Here is a 9835-nt window from a genome sequence, read left to right on the forward strand (position 1 = left end):
TTGCATTGGAATATTTAGTCCCATATATTTCTGTTTAGTTCTAATCAACAAATATGAATTCTATCTCATATGTCCATTGCAGCAAATCATCAGAGTTCTAGTTTATTCAATCTCCTGAAAAACTTCCAAGGAACTTGAGTATAATATTAAGAGAATAACATTGATCAAGTTTTTTTATTGTGTTTCTAGAAAGCCAAATTTTATAGTATCTTTTCATTATTTTTTATTCATATGGTTTCTACTATTTTGCATTATATCCCAGTAAATCTAAACTATACAATTGCAGGTCAAGAAATAAAGACATAACAGCTGATAAAGAATGTCAGATTTAGACAGAGAAAAATTAAAACTATTTTTCATTGTTATTAATTTATCAAACCTTCAATGACCATCTCTTATGTGCCTTGTTACTGAGCTAAGCTAAACACTGAGGAGAGAGTGCTAAACAAAATAATTATGGTCCCTGTCCTCACAGCACACTTTCCATCTAATGCAGGACACAGATGTTGAAAATACATTCACACAAATATTTATAAATTATAGATGCTGATTAGTATGATGATAGTCATAACTATTTAAATCCCCAAATTTTTTCATTATCCAATAGAATCTTTTTTAAATGTCTGCATCAGGGTAAGGTTGAATCCAGTTAGATAGAAAATATACAAATTTGGACACAATAAGATCAGATCACACATACTGATAAAGAAAGAGGAGGAACAACACATAATAGTCAATCGGATTGTGGTGCTTCCAACCACATACTAGCCAGTACCTTTGAAATATCACTCACAAATCTCTGGCACTTGAAAGATATGTGCAGTAAAAACATTGCATCTAAGTAACTTTTGCTCTCCATCTTTTTAAGTTTCCCAAATCCTAGTCACCAATATTATGTATGATTTACCATACAATGCTACATCTAGGAATGATGAAGTATAGTCTGACATAGAACTCATTCAGAAAAATTTAGTTTTGCATAATAGGATATATATTCAACATTGTGTAAACATTATGTTGATTCTTTCCCAAACACAATAGATCAATTTACGACGGCTTAAGATTCTTTAAAATTCCATTTTATGGGCACATACACTCTGCAGCTTCTTAGTATCTTTGCTAATATCATATTAAATTTATTTGACTATGTTCGATAGAACTGTACTAAAATTTCAATGTTATCTACAAATGAATCGTCTTATACTTCACAGTTCTTACTATTGGTTTTCAAAATAGAAATATTACTTTTTTCCTTCTGTATAAAGTAACTAACCTAGGTGAGAATCTCCCAATTCACTAACTTTCAGAATAGTTTTTATTTCATTCCTTACGTTAAATTTAGAGGTATTGCTCTCACGATTGCATAAATATTTGATTTTACTCTACTGGCTATTAAACTTGGCTCAGAATCATCCGTTAGTTTCCAGGGAGAATGCTAAAGAAATATTGAATAAATTGTGCATGTGGGAGTGGGGGGTTTGCAAAGTACAGAGTTTTACTCAAGTTATTTCAATTAAAGAGGATCTAATTGGTAGAATGAAGACAGAAGTGACGAACATAAGAATCTTAGGTGTATGCTTTAAATGTCAAAGGAATTCACAAAAAGCCAAGAACACAGACACTACAGAAACAAGAGATACCACTACGCTGTTGGCCCTCTTGGGCCAGAAAGTTCCTCGGGAGATAAGGAAGCCCTAAAAATCTAGTCATCTTTTCCTCTCTCCCACAGCAGAAGTCCCTGCACCCCACTCTGTTCTTCTGCCACTAACGTCACTCAGTTACGATGTCCACTTGGCCTCTAGCTACCAATTAACTAATTATCTCTCCACTTCCCTATTGAAATTCCTGATAAAGAGAGAATCTAGTTGGACCTGCTAATTACCATCAAACTTTTCACAACATCTTAACGTGTTCATCCTTGTTGCAGTGATATATGGGTGATAAGTTTCCATGGCATGGAATATGGGCACCCCTGCTTTCTCAGCCAAGCCTTAGTGAACTGGCAAATGGCCAGTATTGGAACAACCATCTTGCACTCATGAAGAAAAAATTAGAAGAAAAGCCACTGTAAATGATGATAATACAAAATGGAGTTATTCATGTTACTCCAACTAAAATGGAGTCAGGAGACCATGCAGAAGGACACTCAGGTCCCTATTCCAGGAGCTGTTTTGGCAATTCAGCAGTAAAACCATAAAGACTGTAACTTTCAGATTATATCTTACCTAGTAACTGCTGTCACCCAAAGATCAGAACTCACCAATTTCCTCAAGACACTGACAGCACCAACGAACTTTCTTTCAAAACAATTTATCCAACCTTCCTCTTTTCCCCCAGTAAAAAGCCCAGCCTTTTTCTTTGTTCTTCAGACACATCTGGAAGCTACTCTAGTTTGTGTGCACTAAATTGCAATTCTACTTCTTGTATATTATTCCTAAGTAAACTCCTTACTTGGAGATTCTTCCCTGTATATTTTTATTTAAGGTTGACACCACATTCTAATAATGGCAGAGAAGAAAACTAAAATCTTCCCCCAGCTTTCTGCTAGGAAGGAACACCTTCCTCCCAACTTCTCATTACCTGAGAAAAATAAACGACATTTTAAAAATTAGTCATTGTGAATTTGGTTTTCTTTATGCAGCAGAATACATTTCCCAACTAATACTGCTAGAATTAAACATCCTCATGAAGCAATATGATCCAGCATTCATCTGACACGTAATGTCTGTGTACTACCTTTGAAAAATGATACTCCTCCATTATTTCATTTAAAATAAATCATTTTATTGATATTTTATCCTCTGCCTCTTAATAGCAATGTCCCCCTGAGCATATCCCTTGGATTTAAGAAATCCCATCTATTCCCATGGCTTTAATTATACCCCATATGTTCAAAGCTGCTATATTACAATAGGACAGACCTCTCAACTAAACTTCAGACTTGTATTTAGCTGACAACTGGATATATGAACTTCATCTTTAGTGATATAAGGCACTTAAAACTCATCATTTTCCTCTCTGAACCTGATCTTCCTCTGCTCTCTAAGTTGAGTAGCATAGTCTTCCACCTACCTAGTTTACCTAATCAGTGTCATTGGAATTAAACTTTTTTCCTCCCTCTTCCTTGCCTTCTAAATATAATTGTAACCAAGTCCTGGTAATCTGCCTCCTAAGATTAGCTCTTTGTTCTGTCCTTCCCTCTCTATCCTTACTGCTAGTGTCCCTGTTGCGATCATCAATGGGCTCAACAAGGGCTCAGGCCATTGCCCCAACTAGACAAGGGCAACAGTCCCTTCCATACAGTCTGCTCACTGTTGTGAGGAAGTCTTTCTAAAATACAAATCTCATATGATTTTCCTTTGTAAAATATAACAGTTGATGACTCTTCATGGCTTTCAGGCTGATACAAATTCAGTAAGGCCCAAGTTCTGCAAGACGCTCCAGACAACGCATACCATTTAATAGACTCTTCCTTATGCCTGGACTAAGCTTTCCCTATCATTTCAATTCCCATCTTATCCGAGTCTAACTTCCAGATGACTACAAGAATCAGCTCAGGTGTCACCAATGGAAATAATAATGGTCATATGTTCATATATTATATATCATTATTATTTATTAAAATATTGAGCAATCCAGGAGATGTAATGTTATTCTCAATTTATAAATGAGAGGAAATGGTTCCAGAGAGTTTAAATGATGTGCCCATGACCAAATAAATTAAAGAAAGATTTATTCGTATTTTCTAAATGAATGAGTTTTACGTTTTATAATTAAAAAACAAGAACAATGTATACTTAAAATTGCCAAATATTATTAAATTAATAATGTCCAATATAGACTTCAAATTCCCATTGTATTTTTTATTCTTATGAAGGTCATATTGACCACTCAATTGCCATGACCTTAATGATTAATATGTAGTTTTAGTATACATACAGCTTTTAAAATTAGGAGATATTGAAAGGAGTTTAGCAAATATTTGTGAAACAGGAAGGAAGGATCAGTTTTTCTCACGAAGATGATATTATGTTACAGTTTACACAGGGTGATTAGCCACAGGAAAAGTAAGCACCTGTTTTGAAGAACACAAAGTGCAGGGATCAGATGTTGTTTCTATTGTTGTGCAAAGAGCCTGCTCATTTTCTAACGCTCTATTCCACTGCCATACCTTTATGCCTGATGAGTTCACTAGAAATATTGAGAAGTTATGATTTGCCTTTCATTATTTATCCCCTTTGGGAATTGAGCTCAAATACAGCCCTTCTGTCTCACTGAAGACATTTATTTAAACCCAGCTATCCAGCTGAGACCACTGAGGCATAATAAATTCTAGGGAAGTTGTGAGGCCAAATAAATTTATGCTGATGCTTTGATACTTTACAGGAATAAGTATATATTTGAGTGTTTACAACGAAACTCCAAATTATCTCCACCATAATAGCTAGTAAATTGCTTCCAGGAACCTTAAAAGAGCTTTGCAAATATTGGCAGGCTTATATGTATAACACTCTATGAAAGAAGAAGTTGAATACAGACAACATATAGACAGATTAACAGATAAAAAGAACACAAAGTTATTATTAGAGAAAGGGAATGGAGACAAAACAGCTAAATGATAGATCAAACAATGTTTTGACAAAAGTAAAATAGTAATAGAGTCTAGATTGTGAAGTTTAATTCAGACTGTGCCATTATAAAACACTAGTTAAATTACATTCAGTGTATGTTGAAATAGGAGAAATTGGGCTGAACAAAAATAATCAATTTTATCAAATGTTTTAATTTTGTTAGAATGAAATTGTGTGTAGTATTTTCTTAATTTTTAAAAATAGTTTAGACGTGTGTTGCTATATCCAATTTCTTATTATTGATTTTATTAACTTTCTTCTTTTTATCTCAGTTATATTTGCCATACTTTTCAAGACAAGTAACCAATTTCTAAATTTACGATTTTCTTGTTTTGTCTATTTTCTAGGTTATTATTTCTTATTGGCTCTATACTCTTTGGACATAGAAGCCACTCTTCTTATATGATAGGAAGCCAGTTTCTTTCTTTTTTTTTTTTTTGAGACATAGTCTCACTCTGTTGCCTGGACTAGAGTACTGTGCCGTCAGCCTAGCTCACAGCAACCTCAAACTCCTGGGCTCAAGCGATCCTCCTGCCTCAGCCTCCCGAGTAGCTGGGACTACAGGCACACGCCACATGCCCGGCTAATTATTTTTTTATATATTTTTAGTTGTCCAGCTAATTTCTTTCTATTTTTAGTGGAGACGGGGATCTCGCTCTTGCTCAGGCTGCTCTCGACCTCCTGAGCTCAAGCGATCCTCCCGCCTCGGCCTCCCAGAGTGCTAGGATTACAGGCGTGAGCCACCGCATCCGGCCCCCAGTTTCTTAATTATTGTCAGCTTCCTGAGTGTATCATTTTTGTCATTATGCTCTTCCTCTGAGCTTTTGGAATGAGATTACTTTTACCTTTCCCACAGAAATGTCCCATTAGTTCACAGTCCTTTCAAAAATTTTCACTGTTTTTTATTTTCATATTTCAATGGTTATATGCTTAATTCAACTATTTTAAATTATATGTTTCAACAATTTAAATATTTTACCCAAAGGAAAAAAAAGACATTCTATAAAAAAGACACCTGCACTTGAATGTTTATAGCAGCATAATTCACAATTGCAAAGATGTGGAAACAACCCAAGTGCCCATCAATACATGAGTGGATTAACAAAATGTGGTATATTTATACCATGGAGTATTACTCAGCCATAAAAAATGGCAAACTACTGTATCAAATATAATAGATATATTCATAACTGCCTGATAGTGTTAGCCATAACAATAGGACTTTATCTCTTGTCAAGCTCACTCTCCTCATGGCTCCAGCTTTCACTGGACTCTGGTGACTCTTCTCTTGTCTCCTTAAGCCCCCTCAAGTCATAATGGTTTACCATTGCTGCTAGGCTCTAGAAACCTCAGTATCATTTGTTGGTTCTCTTAAGCCTGTTCCCACCTTTGTTAAAGTCTTTTCAGTAAAACCATCTCAGTGGATATCTATTTTCCACCAAAACCCAACAATACAGGAAGAATAAAAATATTGGGTACAAATTGCTTACTAGAGTACCTTGGTACAAAGTATACAGCTATTAATAAGAGCTATTATAATTATGAGCTATTATTTTACCTTTCCATAATTTTCAAAAGAGCAAAATATTTCTCTAGAGGTAGGCTTTTAAGTTGATTTTCTTCTCACATATGTGAAAAAGGCTTGATATCAAGAAAGAATCTTGACATAGCACTAATATTTAATGATAGTTGGCAGTTTTTAATACATGTTCATAAAATGACGTCTAGGCCAGTTAAATGGAACTACTCATACAAATCACTGTAGCATTGAAGTAAATATTATTTATAAAAGCTTTTAGGATAGGAATTTGTTAAACATATTTTATTCTACCAGAATATAAACATTTGAATGGCATTTATTGGAATATTAGTTATGAAGCATAGAAAAATTAAATAATCACACTGCCAAAATATTTACTGTGGTTTTCCAATGGTCAAGTGCCCTAAATTACACAGATTTACAAACTTTAAGAATGTGGGTTACTTGAACACTCTGCTGCATGACCTCTAGCCAATAATAATCCTGCATATTTATCTGTTCTTTCTAACATAAAAAACTAAAAATCAGTTCCTTGCATTTGAACTTACCGAAGGCTATTTTATTTCTTTCTCTCACTCTAACCCTTACCACACTCCTCACTCCAGCACTCACTCCATACACACGCACACACACATGGTGACTGTTCTGGAGAAGTCACCCAACATAGACTAGTTGAAAAATAAGAATCAGTGAGGCCATTGAGTACTATAAAATGTAGTCTTTCTGAGCTACTTATATTAGCTTTCAAATTATACCAAACACCAACTTTTTGAATGAGCTAATGAATAAATAAACATTTACAGAGCACCTACTGTGTTCTGTGTAGTGAGGGCATGAGAGTGGGCGGGGTTCGGTATTTTCGTTGAGGGATTGCTATGAACTGAATGTTTGTTTCCTCAAAATTCATATGTTGAAACCTAATCCCCAATGTGATGATATTTGGAGGTGGGGACTTTGGGAGGTGACTATGTCATGAGGGAAGAGCCCTCACGAGTGGAATTAGTGCCCTTGTAAAAAAGAACCCAGAAAGTGCCCTCACCCCTTGACCATGTGAGGACACATGAAGAAGACAGTCATCCACGAACTGGGAACTGAGCCCTTACCAGACATCCAATCTGCAGATTTCCAGCCTCCAGAACTGTGGAAAATAAATTTCTGTTGTTTGTAAGGCACCCAGTTTATGGTGTTATATTAAAGCAGCCTCAACAGACTAAGACAGTGATCAAAGAAGGCCTCTCTGAGAAGAGCCATTTAATCAGAGGAATCTGATTGAGAAACGGGGCCTACCACTACTTAAAGATCTGGGGAAAGGGCACTCCCGGAACAGATGAGCCCTTAAGGTGGCAAGGCTGGCTTATTTGAGGGACAGAAAGAAGGCCAATGCAGTTCGTCATTGTGAGCTGAAGTCAAAGGATTCAGGGGGCATATCAAGAGGATCTTGTTAGTGAACATAATTAACCTTTAAAAACATATTAAGATTTAATGCCGCCTCTCTTATAAGTCCTTATCTGGCAGTAATGACGTTGTAACCATACAGGGTAGGGTTCAAACTCACCTAAATTATTTTTCGGCTTAATATGAAGTCCCAATTCTCAGGATTGCTATAGAATTCAAATGAGATTGTGGAAGTAAAGCCCTCTCTACCTATTTACTAATTAAAAGAATGGTTTTACATATTTTTGTCTCTACAGCCATGTTCAGGAAGGTTTGGGTTATGGGAAGTCTGACTATTGAGCAAATAGAAAGTTATAACTGTAGTTTTTATGATATAATATTTATAATATGCACGCACAAATACCTAGATAGTGATATACAGGTAGATAGGAGGATGGGTAGATGGACGATGGATAGTGGATGGATGAATGATGGATAGATAGATCCTGACCCAGCGTCTACAATAAATAAATGAAGGGGAATATGAAATAAACTAACCAATGGAACTCAAGAATAATCAATTTGGTAAAAAAAAATTATATAGATAAAATTGTTTAGTACAGTACCCAACATATGGAAGCAATTCAACAAATGCTAATTTTTTTCCCTGCTTTTTAAATATTAACTGATATAAATCCTCCCCAAATTCTTGGGATTCCTAGATGTCACATTTATTTTAAAATTTTTTCCAAAATAAATTAAAAGTAGCTCAATTCCCTTTTACAGATAGGTAGTTCAGTAATATCTTTCTTTTTTGTTGTTGTTTTTTTGAGACAGAGTCTTGCTTTGTCACCCCAGGTAGGGTGCAGTTTCTTCATTATAGTTCCCTGAAATCTTCAACTCCTGGGCTCGAGGGATCCTCCTGCCTCAGCCTCCCCATTAGCTGAGACTACAGACATGCTCCATCACACCCAGATAATTTTTCTATTTTTAGTAGAGAAGCGGTCTCACTCTTGCTCAGGCTTGTCTCGAACTCCTGACCTCAAGCAATCCTCCTGCCTCAGCTGCTCAGAGTGCTAGGATTACAGGCATGAGCCATTGTGCCCGTCCAGTAATATACTTTTGAGCTACACCCCCTATATTACCATCCCAACCTTCCATCCCTTGCTCTCTGAATTTTCAGAGAACCCAAGGAGCACATGCAATCCAAACATAAAGTTCCTCATTTTTTCCTCTCCTGGTATCCATTATTATTCATCTGTTTGTTCTCATTGCTTCCAGATGCTGCAAGGGTGTTAGTGAATGCTTGTTCTCCACTTTCTGGCCCCTGCTGCGAGGTCACAGTATTCCTTTGACTCAGCTCTGGCACGGGCAGGCACTTCTTAGAAGAAGTATGACCCAGTACATACACCCCATCCTCAGGGGGAGGGGTTACGCCCAGGATTAGATCTTGTGTCCAGTGCCTTCAGATATGTACAGTTCTTCAAGGTCCCTCATTTCCCAGAGCTACAGAAATCAATTGGTGCAGGTATCTGAGCCTTGGTTTGTTCATGGCCACCACCTCTCTTTTGAATTCCAAGAAAGACTGCTTGATTTTTCCATCTGGAAAAAGACACAAGCTTATTCCATTCTCCCTCCTGCATAAAAGACTTCCTCTGATACAATCTGAATTTGTGAAACCAAAAGATCTATTTCTAGATTTGCTTGATGAGACAACAACCTCCTTGTGTTCTGTCACCCACACATAAAAGGTTGGCTCACCCATCCCCTCCACTACCTCAACTTTCTGAGGAGTAGACCTTGATTATCTCCAAGGAAAGCCAGACCTTTGACACTTCTCCTCCCCAGGATGGAAGCTTTTGTGCTTCAGAGGTGGGATTTATCTTCCCAAAGGCAGCAAGGGGGGTACCGGGGGTGATGTTGGTTGGAGCTTAATTAAAACACTCTAGTGTAATGTTCCCTAGACATCCCTTCATATGTGTATACAATGTGTTTGTCATTCTTGCAGAAAAATGTAAAGCCGGTGTGATCATACCTCTTCCAGTGGCATTATGATGGATCATTCACTGAAGAAAACATTCATAATTTGCTCCATAAGGGCTAAAATCTTTCCTTTTTCAGAAATATATCCCGAGTACCTAGAACAGTGCCTACGACAGAATGTGTTTACAATAAATATTTGATGAATGAATTAAAGTTGGCAGGGTACTTGCTACTAAGGATTATTTCTATCCATATTATATTATATTAGTTGTTTTATTCAAATTAGAGAGAAATCTTCATTCAAAAT

Source organism: Propithecus coquereli, unplaced genomic scaffold, assembly GCF_000956105.1.
Source record: "Propithecus coquereli isolate 6110/MARCELLA unplaced genomic scaffold, Pcoq_1.0 Scaffold7, whole genome shotgun sequence".
NCBI classification, from domain to species: Eukaryota; Metazoa; Chordata; class Mammalia; order Primates; family Indriidae; genus Propithecus; species Propithecus coquereli.